The sequence below is a fragment of the Chiloscyllium plagiosum genome, chromosome 18 (genome assembly GCF_004010195.1).
Source record: "Chiloscyllium plagiosum isolate BGI_BamShark_2017 chromosome 18, ASM401019v2, whole genome shotgun sequence".
NCBI classification, from domain to species: Eukaryota; Metazoa; Chordata; class Chondrichthyes; order Orectolobiformes; family Hemiscylliidae; genus Chiloscyllium; species Chiloscyllium plagiosum.
The window spans coordinates 64000444-64011824 of NC_057727.1; the positions used below are offsets into that span (position 1 = coordinate 64000444).

General features: G+C 40.8%; 1 protein-coding gene across 4 annotated transcripts in view; it reads left to right on the plus strand.

The window, feature by feature from the left end:
* The window catches only part of dock3 (dedicator of cytokinesis 3), a 918089-nt gene that overhangs the window by 369428 nt on the left and 537280 nt on the right, over positions 1–11381 (plus strand). The window lies entirely within an intron of this gene.

An 11381-nucleotide genomic window follows, 5' to 3' on the forward strand; every position in this document is an offset into this window, starting at 1 on the left:
CAGGAACACTGGACTGATTACAATTAATGTTGAACCGGCAAGGATTGATTACTCTCATTTAAACATGTCCTGTTCAGCTAGAATCCAGGATAATTGTTTATTAAAGTTCCAATTCTTTAAAAATAACACGTATAAGGTCAGTCAAAGGTCTGGTGATTCTGTTTTTGTAAAAGTAAAAATGGAGATGTGTCATTGGAATTCTTTAAAAATTGCAGTTAAATTAGAAAAATAACAACATAAATTTTGATCATCTTGTGATGTTGTTTTCCGGAGAAACTCCTGTTACAAAACTTAAGCTCCACACAGGTTATGCTACATCATGCTAGCTGCCACTATCCACTTCTTGTCTCACAAGTTGTCATGCACAGTCAACCTCTTTGTTTGTTTATCAAATCATCACATCTATAATATTTGTTATTGTCTTGTCACTTCATAGTAAGAATTAAATAACATTATTGAGAACCAACGGAAGAGTTCCCAGTGTTATCAAACCAAACTATTCTCATCATAGAGAGTACAAGAATTTGTAGAAAGGTTAATCTACCTCCCTGTAGCTTCCCCTAAGTTACCGTGTGAGAGACAAAGATCAAGCAAAACAGAAATCCTGAGTTAATACAGAGCACAACATGAGCAGCTGAGAGAAAATTAACATCAATTTGATTAGCCTAAGTGGGAGAAGACCCGAGGGCAGAACTTGCACAGATCACTGGAATCTTTATATGCACATGAAATTCCAGCAGAGCAATAACCCCACTCGCTCTCAGTATTTCATCTTCTCCCATCCCACAAGCAGCATTTATTTGTAGAGCAACAGCTAGCACATGAGGAGTTGAGTTTACTTTCCCTGTATAATTTAATTGAATATTAGGTAGTGTGACAGTGCTGTGGCGTCACTATAATTTTGTCCTTTTTTTGTTGGAAGCAAGGTTTTAAGACAGAGGTGAGCTGTATACTTGAAAAAGCCAGCAAAGTCAACAGCTTGTGAGGCCTTAGGTTTTTTCTTTAAGTTAGAAACAATAAACATAGCCCAGAGGGATGTGGCCAGCCCTCTCAGACCAAGATTTCTAGTTTTAGTTTTTTTTTATCTTTAAGCAGTTGCTGTTGGAGTCTCAACAGGGCAGAAGCAGCTAGGATTGTGAAAAGCTGCCATCTCTCTCTTTGCTCCAGCTGAAATTTGGAGTGTTCTCTCTCAGAGTTGTCTCTTGACGTTCTTTCCTCCTGGACTGAAGAACTGCATGTGAGAATCTGGTTTTGGAATTTGCCTTTTTGTCAAGCTGTGTGTTTATGGGATGTTCCTATATTGTAGCAGTTAATTAGTGTCATTGTATCTATTGTTCTGTTAAGTTTTCCAGTAGAGTTAAGTTATTCCAAAATTCTCTTTCTTTGGTTGTATTTTAACGATAGTGTTTAAGAATATTGTGTTTTGCTTAATGCCGAGTAGATTGACCAATCAAATTGCAACTAGAACACAACACATTGCATTTGCCTTTAAAGTAAGAAAAATTTAGGATCTAGGCCATCTCCTTAAAATAATTTGAGGGGTCTGGTCCATAACACTAGCTAAGAAACTTGAGATCAGTCCAGTGAACTTTCTCAGGACTGCCTCCAATGCCTGTATATTTCTCCTTAGATAAGGAGATCAAAACTTTTCACAATAAGTGTATAGTTTTTGCAAGACTTTGCTACTGAAATAAAGGTTGATGTTTAATTTGCCTTCCTTATTACCTACTAAACTTGTATGCTGCCATTTTTGTGATTCCTATGTTGACTTGTTGCTCACCATACAGTCTCCTCTAGATTGGCAAGAACAAACACAGACTGGGGGTGAATGCTTTAAAGTTCAGCTCCACTCTGCGTAATAGCATGATCCTGACCTTTCATTTCTTGGTATTTCAATACGTGCTCTTTCAAGCTAACATTTCATTCCTAGGTCTGTTGCAGAGTTCCACAAAGCCCAACGTCAGCTGGAGGTATTGTTATACAGTACAATCTAAACACTTGACATTTTTCAGAATACAACATTGATTTCAATAACTCATGAACACTGTCCTCTGTTTTCATTCCACCATTCTCCTTTTCTCTCCACCCCAACCACCTCAATGTGTTAAAATGAATTTCCTCTCAGCAAAGGCAACCTTGTCAACTATCCGTTGCTACAATTAACTCCTATGTCTCACTGAGATCCCTTCTTTACTAACATTAGCACTCACTTTGTCATTGGTGATGGCATTCTCATCAACTGTTCCAAACACTCTATCCTCTCCCTTTTTCTTCAATTTCCTGTCCCCTTTCAGTTCTGAAGAAGGTTCCTGGATGCAAAACATTAACTCTGTTTCTCTTCCCATAGATATTGTCATATCTGCTGAGTTTCTCCAGTGGTTTCTGTTTTATATGATTCACTTTCTTCCTGCACTGCTTTGCATTTCTTGTAATCTGGGAATTTTACTTATGCCTTCATTCAGGCTGGCTATATCTAGTGATGTGGCCTCCTTTACCAGTCAGCAGGAAAACCAGCACCTTCAGGATTCCTGTAGTGATGAGGAGTTACACTTGTGCTGCCACCCAGTTCCATGAACCAGCCTGTATAGAGGCTGGGTATATAATTAATAAGCTAAAGAGAAGATTGGGTGATGAAAGGCTGCAATTAATGATCCATGTTACTTTCTCCAAGTTTCCTAAAAGATTTTCCCTGTTATACTTGAATGTTTCCATTTCTTTCACAGAATATTTGTAGTTTCTCATTACTCACATATTTGGCTGAATTTGACGGAATGTAGAGAGGATAGATATATTCTGGAACACAAATGCTATGAATTGATGGTCTGTGTAAGAGATTGTTGTAATGGCTTGCTTTTAAACAGTTGTATACTGTGGAAGAATTCTGCATTACTTAGAAATCTGGAAACTGCTTCTTTTAAAGCTTATAACTAAAAGCAGGCTGAGTAGCACACTCAGCCATTTTTTTGTCATAACATAAGATCCATGTTGTTGTAAGTCTACATAGCTAAATGTTATACTGTATACAAGGTATGTTAAGAAAGGAGAAGTTCTGGAACCAGGCAAACTCAGAATTCAGTTCCTTGTGTTCTAATGTCACTATGACAAAGTTCCTTTCTCACCTGTCCAATAGCTATTTATAGAGTAAAAATGTACTCTAGGAACAGAAGGACATTTTCCACATTTGTTGTTTGTCACAGCATTTGGCTCTTGAACTCCTCTTAGTTACTGTGTGTATGTTAATAATGACGTGCATCTGAAACATCACACTATAATGATGATATATGGATTGTGAGTAAACAGCTTAAGATTTCAAAGGAGTGAGGCCATAATATGGTTTTCCTGAAAGTCTCTGTATCAATGTCAGTCATATCAATGTACCTAGTAACTGTTTGCCAATGACAACATTAAGCAAAATCTTGAAAACAAGAAATGCTGGAGATAACAGCACACAGGCAGCATCCATGGAGAGAAAAAAAACAAACATTTTGAGTCTGGATGATTTTTCATCAGAGCTGATGCGAAGTGTGAAAGGGAGCAGCATTTATGCATTGGGGAGATGGATGTGGAAATGCTGGGGGAGTAAGGATATTAGCAGTTCATATTAAGTGATCGGAATGGGAGAATGGCAGAACAATGGCTCCCTAACTGCCAGACTGGAAAGAACACAATCCCACTAGTGTGGAGATAGGCGAGAGAGGATGTGTTGACAGAGAATGTAACAAGTAAAGCTAAAAGAATGGGAAGGAATGGGAGTGGGTTCACAATTTGAAGGCGTTGACTTCAGTATTAAGTCCAGAAGATTATAAAGTGCCTAGTCTGAAGATGAGAAATTGTTCCTCTAATTTATGATGTGATTCACTGGAGCATTGCAGCATGCTGAGGACAGACATGTTGGCATGCAAGCAACACGCTTTGTTAAAGTGACTGGCTACAGAAAGGTCAGGATCATGCTTGCTCACAGACCAGAGGAATTCTGCTAAGCAATCACCCACTTTTTGTTTGGTTTCTCCAATGTAGAGTAGGCTACATTTGGTATAGTGAATACAATACAAAAGATTGGAGGAGGTACAGGTGAAATGCTGCATCACCTTGAAAAACTGTTCAGGCCCTTAGATGGTGAGCAGGAACGAGGTGAAGGGGCAGTTATTGCAACTTCTGTGGTTACATGGGAAGAGAGAGTGGCTGTGTTGGTGTTTGAGGAATGGACTAAAGTGTTCTGGAGGCAACAACCGCTGTGAAATGCAGGCAGGGAGAGTGAGGGGAAGATGTGTTTGGTGGTGGCTCTGTGTTGGAGTTGTCTGAAATGGCAGAGAACCATCATTTGAACGTGGATGCTGGTGGGATGAAAGGGTGACAAGGGAGACCCAATCACATTGTTGTGAGTGATGGGAGAGGCAAAGGCAGAAGCATGGGTGATAGGTCAGGTGCGGTTGAGGGTTCTGTAAACCACTGTGGGTGGGCAACTATTATTATAGAAGAAGGAAGCCATGTCAGCAGAACAGTTTGTAAGGTGGCATCATCCAAACAGATATAACGTAGGCAAAGGAACTGGGAGAATGGGATAGAATCCTTGCAGGAGGTGGAATGTGAAGAGCTGTAGTGAAGGTAGCTAAGGGAGTTAGTGGTTTTGTATTGGATGACAGAGGGCAGTTTATTCCCCGAAATGGAGGTGGAGAGGTCAAGGAAAGACAGGGAAGTGTCGGAAAAGGACAATATGAAAGTTACAGAGGGGTGGAAATATAAACAAGTTTTTTTTAAGGTCCAGGCAGGAGTTTGATGTACTGGATGTACTGAAAAACGATTTGTGGGAGAGAGGCCAGCGTAGGACTGGAACAAGGATTGTTCCACATACTCAAAAAAGAGGCAGGCATAACTGGGATCCATGCGGGTGTCCATAGCCACTCTTTTGACTTGGCAGAAGAAAGATGAATGAAAGAAGAAATTGTTCAGTGAGAGAACAAGTTCAGCCAAACAGAGGAGAGCAATGGTGGATGGAGATTGTTCAGGCCTTTGGTTGAAGAAGAATCTGAGATCTCTCAGACCATCCTGATGGGGAATGGAGGTGTAGAGTGATTGGACATCTATGGCGAACAGGAAGCAATTAGGGCCAGGGAACTGGAAATTGTCAACATGTCAGAAGGCATCAGAGGAATTGTGGATGTCAGTGGGCAGGGTCTGGACAAGTGGAAAGAGGATGGAGTCCAGGTAGGAGGAAAGGAGCTCGGTGGGATAGGAACAAGTTGATACGATGGATCCACTGGGGCAGTCTGGTTTATGAATTTTGGGAAGTGGGTGGAAGTGGACTGTCTGGAGTTATGAGACTGTAAGGTTAGAGGCAATGGAGAGGAAGATCCCCGGAGATAATGCAGTCAGTGACAGTCCTGGCAACAATGGCTTGATGTTCCAATGTGGGATCATGATCCAGGGTGAGGTAGGAAGAAGTGTCAGAGAGCTGGCATTGAGCCTCCACAAAGTGCACCACACTACAACGGCATCACCATTGTCAGCAGGTTTAATAACCAAGTCAGGATTGGACCTCAGAGCCGAGTGTGGCAATTTCAGAATGGAAAGTTAGAGTGGGTGAGAGGAGCAGACATATTGAGATGGCTGATGTCGCACAGGCAGTTCTAAATGAAGAGCTCAAGGACAGGTAAGAAGCTAGAGGAAGCGGTCCAAATGGAGAATGAATACTGGAGACAGGTGAAAGGATCGATGGAATAGCAGGGAGGACTCCTGTCCGAAGAAGTGAATGCAGAGATGGAGGCAGTGGTAGAACAGTTCAATGTCATGATGGCATGAAATTCACTAAGGTATGGGCCTAAGGGTGTGAAGCTGAATCCTTTGCCGAGGGCAGTACGTTATCCCGCAGTACTCCATCCTTCCTACCCCCTCCCCCAACTATTGTATAAATGCTGCTTCCTCCACACTTCATGTCAGTTCTAATGAAGAGTCACTGAGACTTGAAATGTTAACTTGTTTCCTCTCCATGGATGCTGCCTGACCCACTCTGATCTCCAACATTTTTTGTTTTCAGTACAGACTCCAACATCTGCAGTAATTTGCTTCTAATAAACAATGTCCTGTTAACTACAAGAGACTCTACCAGTTAGACCAGGAAGTAATTTTTCTCTACGAGTTTAGACTAACAGGTCTTGCAGTTTCCTATAGTTAGACACCGGTGACACCAATCTTCATCATGAGTAGCTATTTATACAGGAGAAAGTGAGGTCTGCAGATGCTGGAGATCAGAGATGGAAATGTGTTGCTGGAAAAGCGCAGCAGGTCAGGCAGCATCTAGGGAACAGGAGAATCGACGTTTCGGGCATTAGCCCTTCTTCAGGAAAGGCTGATTTGGTTTCCTGAAGCCCGAAACGTCGATTCTCCTGTTCCCTAGATGCTGTCTGACCTGCTGCGCTTTTCCAGCAACACATTTCCATCAGCTATTTATACAGCACAGTGAGCTGGCATGCCTATATAACAATCATGCACGTACATCAGCAGCTTGCGTTTACGTGGTGTGTTTAATGTCATGAAACATCCCAAGGTACTTCACAGAAGTGATATCAAATAAAATTTGACACCAAGCCATGTAGGGCATATTAGGCCAGGTGATCAAATTCTTGGTCAAATAAGTAAGTTTTTGAACTGTTCATCAATTCTGATGAAAGGTTATTGAACTGAAAAGTTAACTGTATCTCTCTCCACAGTGTTATCACCAAAATTGGAGAGTACCGTCACTCTAGTGTCATTACTCCATACAACATAAAATAAAAATACTTTTTCCAGTTACCAACTTTACTTTATCTGTATCAAGTTTTAAGCGGAAAGGCCTATCAACCAGGTTTCTTAATAAATGCAGTTCTGAGTTTATTGTATTCTCAGATTTATTATCAAAACAAAACATTTTCAATGAAGGTGCACAGTCAGTAATATAGAAATATAAATGATTATCCTTCTAAATATCCCCAAGATGTCCACAAACGCACACTGACTGTCTTCAGGAAAAGAGGGGACAAAAGACAGATTTATCTGTAGGGATTTATGTTTAAAAAAAATTGTCCAATGAATTATTCTTGAAGGCAGCAGAATAAAGTTTAGGATGTTCCAGGGTCTGTTACCTTGATGTTCTACCATGTGTTCAAATCATTAAATATGCATGGATATTTGTGAGATCTTACAGTCAAAATTTGTGCAGGAAAGACAATATTGAAATGCTTGCTCACTCATTTTTTCACAAGAACAAACAGGTTTCATCCTGAACTGATGCCGACTGTTTTCTTTTCAGAATTCTGAGAGGTCAGCCAGCAGCTTATTCTCTTTTCAAGCTTTTCTCCAACTTTGTTCTTAGCAGTCACCCTCTAAATCACCTTGTTCATAGCAGGCTTCCTTCCCATTGTTGTAGTATATAGTGACCATTGTTGCAGCTTATAGTGCCCATTGATTCAGCATGCAGTGCCCATTGATTGAGAATGCAGTGCTCATTGATTCAGAATTCAGAATTCATCATCAATACAGTGTGAAATCATGGACAGCACAGACAATATGGGCCAAAGGGCATTGTCTGTGCTGCACTATTTAATTATTCAATTCCCATTGATTAAATGTGCAAGTCTTAATGACCCAGTACGGAATGCGTATGTTTTCTGGTTGCAACACATGCCCATTGATTCGGCATGTAATGCTTATCTATTCAGCATGCAATGCCCAATTGGCTCTCATTTTCCATTTTAGAGTTTCTATTGGGAAATTAATAAGGAGGTGGGCATTAGCAAACAGAGCATCAGTGACCTCCCACTTACATTTATAAGTGGCTATCTGAGATTCTGCAGAGATCCCCAGTAGCTCCCTGATATGATCTACTGGCCGAAGAATTGAGGACTGTTAACACCTTCATAGCACAAGGATGAGATTCCCTCCTTATCCATGAGGTGCAGATGCTAGTCCAGCAGCTGACAAATTTCAGCGGTTGCTTCAGCATATCCTAGGAAGTAATGTTAAAAATGGTGATTTTTCATGTGCATTTAGCTCTGTAGCTTCAGTTTTGTGCCTTGCTCACTGTCTGCATGGGCTTCTTGTGCAGGCTAGTCTGCAGACGGAGCTGGCTCTTTCTACTACTCCAGTTACTCTTGCAGTTTCTTTCTCGAAGCAGAATGACCAAAATAATGTGAGTTGACCTGTGCTATCTTAATGTTTGTAGGAGATCTGTGGAGGCAGTAGTATAAACATGTTTGTCTTAGCCTTTTATTGCCAGCTTTCCCATCATGTCCAAGATGTCCCTTACCTCACAATGTTTCCCAACTGGCCTTCTCCCCGACATTTATGCCTTCCAGGGGAGGCTTTCATATGTCATGTAGTCAGGAATGATAAGCCTTCACAATGTGCATGAAAGGCTGTCATTCAGCAGAAAGTAGCCCCTGTTTTTAATGAGATTTAAAATCTGACATTCAGGCTTAGGCCATTTGTACAAGAGCATGCCATTGTGCCATAATTCCCCATTATTTTTCATTTCTTATTTGGTTTGGGGGAATGGCCCACAAAGGCAGCCTTTCTGGGTCCACTGGACCGATTGCCTGAGCTTTGAGAAAAGACAGTGCGAATGGCTATAAGGACAGAGCAACAGTACCTACCTCCAAACTGGATGAAGTGCAACGGTAAGATACCTGTCTGGCTTTTTGTCTGTTGGATGTCTGACGTGTCATGTTTCTCAATTGGGTAGTGGTATGATCTCAATTGATGATAGTACTTGACAAGTTTGATGTCAGATTGAGACCAACTTTGACAGACCTTAAGTTTAATTCTTGCTGTTTGTTTACTGTGGTTGTCAGTCACTAAACACATCCATAAGAGGCTGCCAATATACTTTTGGCAAAAGAAAATCAAAGTACATTGCATGCAAAGAGAAAAAAAAACTACCCTGCTATAGGAGGGATGTTGTTAAACTAGAAAGGGTACATTAAAAAGTTTACAAGGATGTTAGACCTCATAGAAGTTTATAAAATGATAAGGGGTATAGATAGAGTTAATGATAGTTGCCTTTTTCCTTAGGATAGGGGATTTCAAGACTAGGAGGCACATTTTTAGGATGAGAGGATAGAGATTTAAAACATACACAAGGGGCATTTTTTTTACACAGAGATGGGAGCGTGGATGTGGGTACAATTACAATGTTTAAAAGACATTTGGATAAGTACATGAATAGGAAAGGTTTGGAGAGATATAGACCAGGAGGAGGCAATTGATACTAGTTTAGTTTGGGATTATATTCGACGTGGACTGGTTGGACTGAAGGGTCTGTTTCTGTGCTGTATTAATCTAAGAGCCTGGACAGGCTGGAACTTTTTCCCTTGAGCTGGGTGGTGACCTCATAGAGGTTTATAAAATAGAGGGCATATAAAAGATAAATAGCCAAGGTCTTTCTTCTGGAGTGGGAGAGTGCAAAACTAGAAAGCATAAGTTTAAACTGAGAGCGGAAAGATTTAACAGGGACCTGAGGGCAACTTTTTCAGAGAGGATGGTGCGTATATAGAACTAACTGCCATAGGAAGTGGTAGAGGCAGGCACTCTAAAAACATTTAAAAGATGTTTGGACAGGTACTTGAATAGGAAAGAGGATATGGGCCAAAGGCAGGCAAATGGAACTGTTTAAGTTTAGGAGACCTCGTTGTGATGAACGAGTCAGACTGAAGGGTCTGTTTGCTTGCTGTATGACTTTATTATTCTATCTTAAATATCATAAATGGAGATTGAACACTCTTAATCTAAGCAATACCTTACAGTTACTTAAATCTTGTGAATAGTCGTCATGTTGATGCAGATTAGTTACAGTTGAGTTACAGCATTTAAAAGGTATTTGGAAAGGAACATGAATAGGAAAAGTTTGGAGGGATATGGGCCAAATGCAGGCAAATAGGATTAGTTTAGTTTGGGAAACTTAGCATGGATTAGTTGGACTGAAGCGTCTGTTTCTGTGCTCTATGATTCCTCTCCACGGTTCCTTGCTCAATTGGACTTCAGCTTTTTCATCCCCAGCTTCCGTTTCCCCCTCCGTGACAAGCTGTTATAGATCAGCTGTAGAGAGGTCTTCATAGTGGAACTCAAGTGGCTCTTCAATATCCTCACTTTCCAATTCTTCAAAGCTAAACTGCGAGCTATTTCACATGTTCTCTCCTTATGCTCAAATGCTTGATAACATCTAACTATCTCTTTCAGTTTATAGCCTTTCTTTCATGTTCACCACCCACAGTTTTATAACTATGACGCTTCTTGTTAACATTCTTGTCACTATGCCCCTCCATTTTTTTATAAAATAAAGGATAATCTAGGAGTAGATGGTGTGATATGCAGATGCAAGAACAAATTAGAAAGGCAAATGGTATATGTAAGAGTAGTGCAGTCCTGCAGGAATTATACAGGAATATTCTCCTCTCAGAGAGAGAGCAATGAACATTAATTAGTTTAATTTTGGAAATGAAGCTGCTCAATGTATAGTACGATGCAGAGACTTCGACACTGACATGGATGCATGTGCAAAACAAAGCATGCGAAATGATCAAAGCAATATGAACAGAGGGAGGCATTTTCAAAAATACCGCTCCCTAATTCATTAGCAGCGTTATAGCTAAATCACATTATAGCTTTATGCGAGAACTACCTGTATTTGCTTAATGTCCCTTCCTGAGATCCTCAAACAAATTGCTAACTCGTCTCACTTATTTTGTAATATGGGTTCATTCAACACTTCTTCCATAGACTTCTGTTTCTGAAGCTTTTATCTTACTGATATAGAGCCATTCAGAATGTTGTTGTTTCTTCCCTGACTATTTAGGAAACTGCTAAACTGCACAGCTGCTTTACAGATATTTGTTCTCTCTGAATGGCCACTTCTTTCTGATAGAAACCAGGACACTGCATAATAGAACAATAGGGCACAGATCAGGCCCTTCGGCCCACGATGTTGTGCCGAACATTTGTCCTAGCTTAAGCACCTATCCATGTACCTATCCAATTGCCGCTTAAAGGTCACCAATGATTCTGACTCTGCCACTCCCACAGGCAGCGCATTCCATGCCCCTACGACTCTCTGGGTAAAGAACCTACCCCTGACATCCCCCCTATACCTTCCACGCTTCACCTTAAATTTATGTCCCCCTGTAACACTCTGTTGTACCCGGGGAAAAAGTCTCTGACTGTCAACATTATCTATTCCCCTGATCATCTTATAAACCTCTATCAAGTCACCCCTCATCCTTCGCCGTTCCAATGAGAAAAGGCCTAGCACTCTCAACCTGTCCTCGTACGACCTATTCTCCATTCCAGGCAACATCCTGGTAAATTTCCTCTGCACCCTCTCCAAAGCTTCCACATCTTTCCTAAAATGAGGC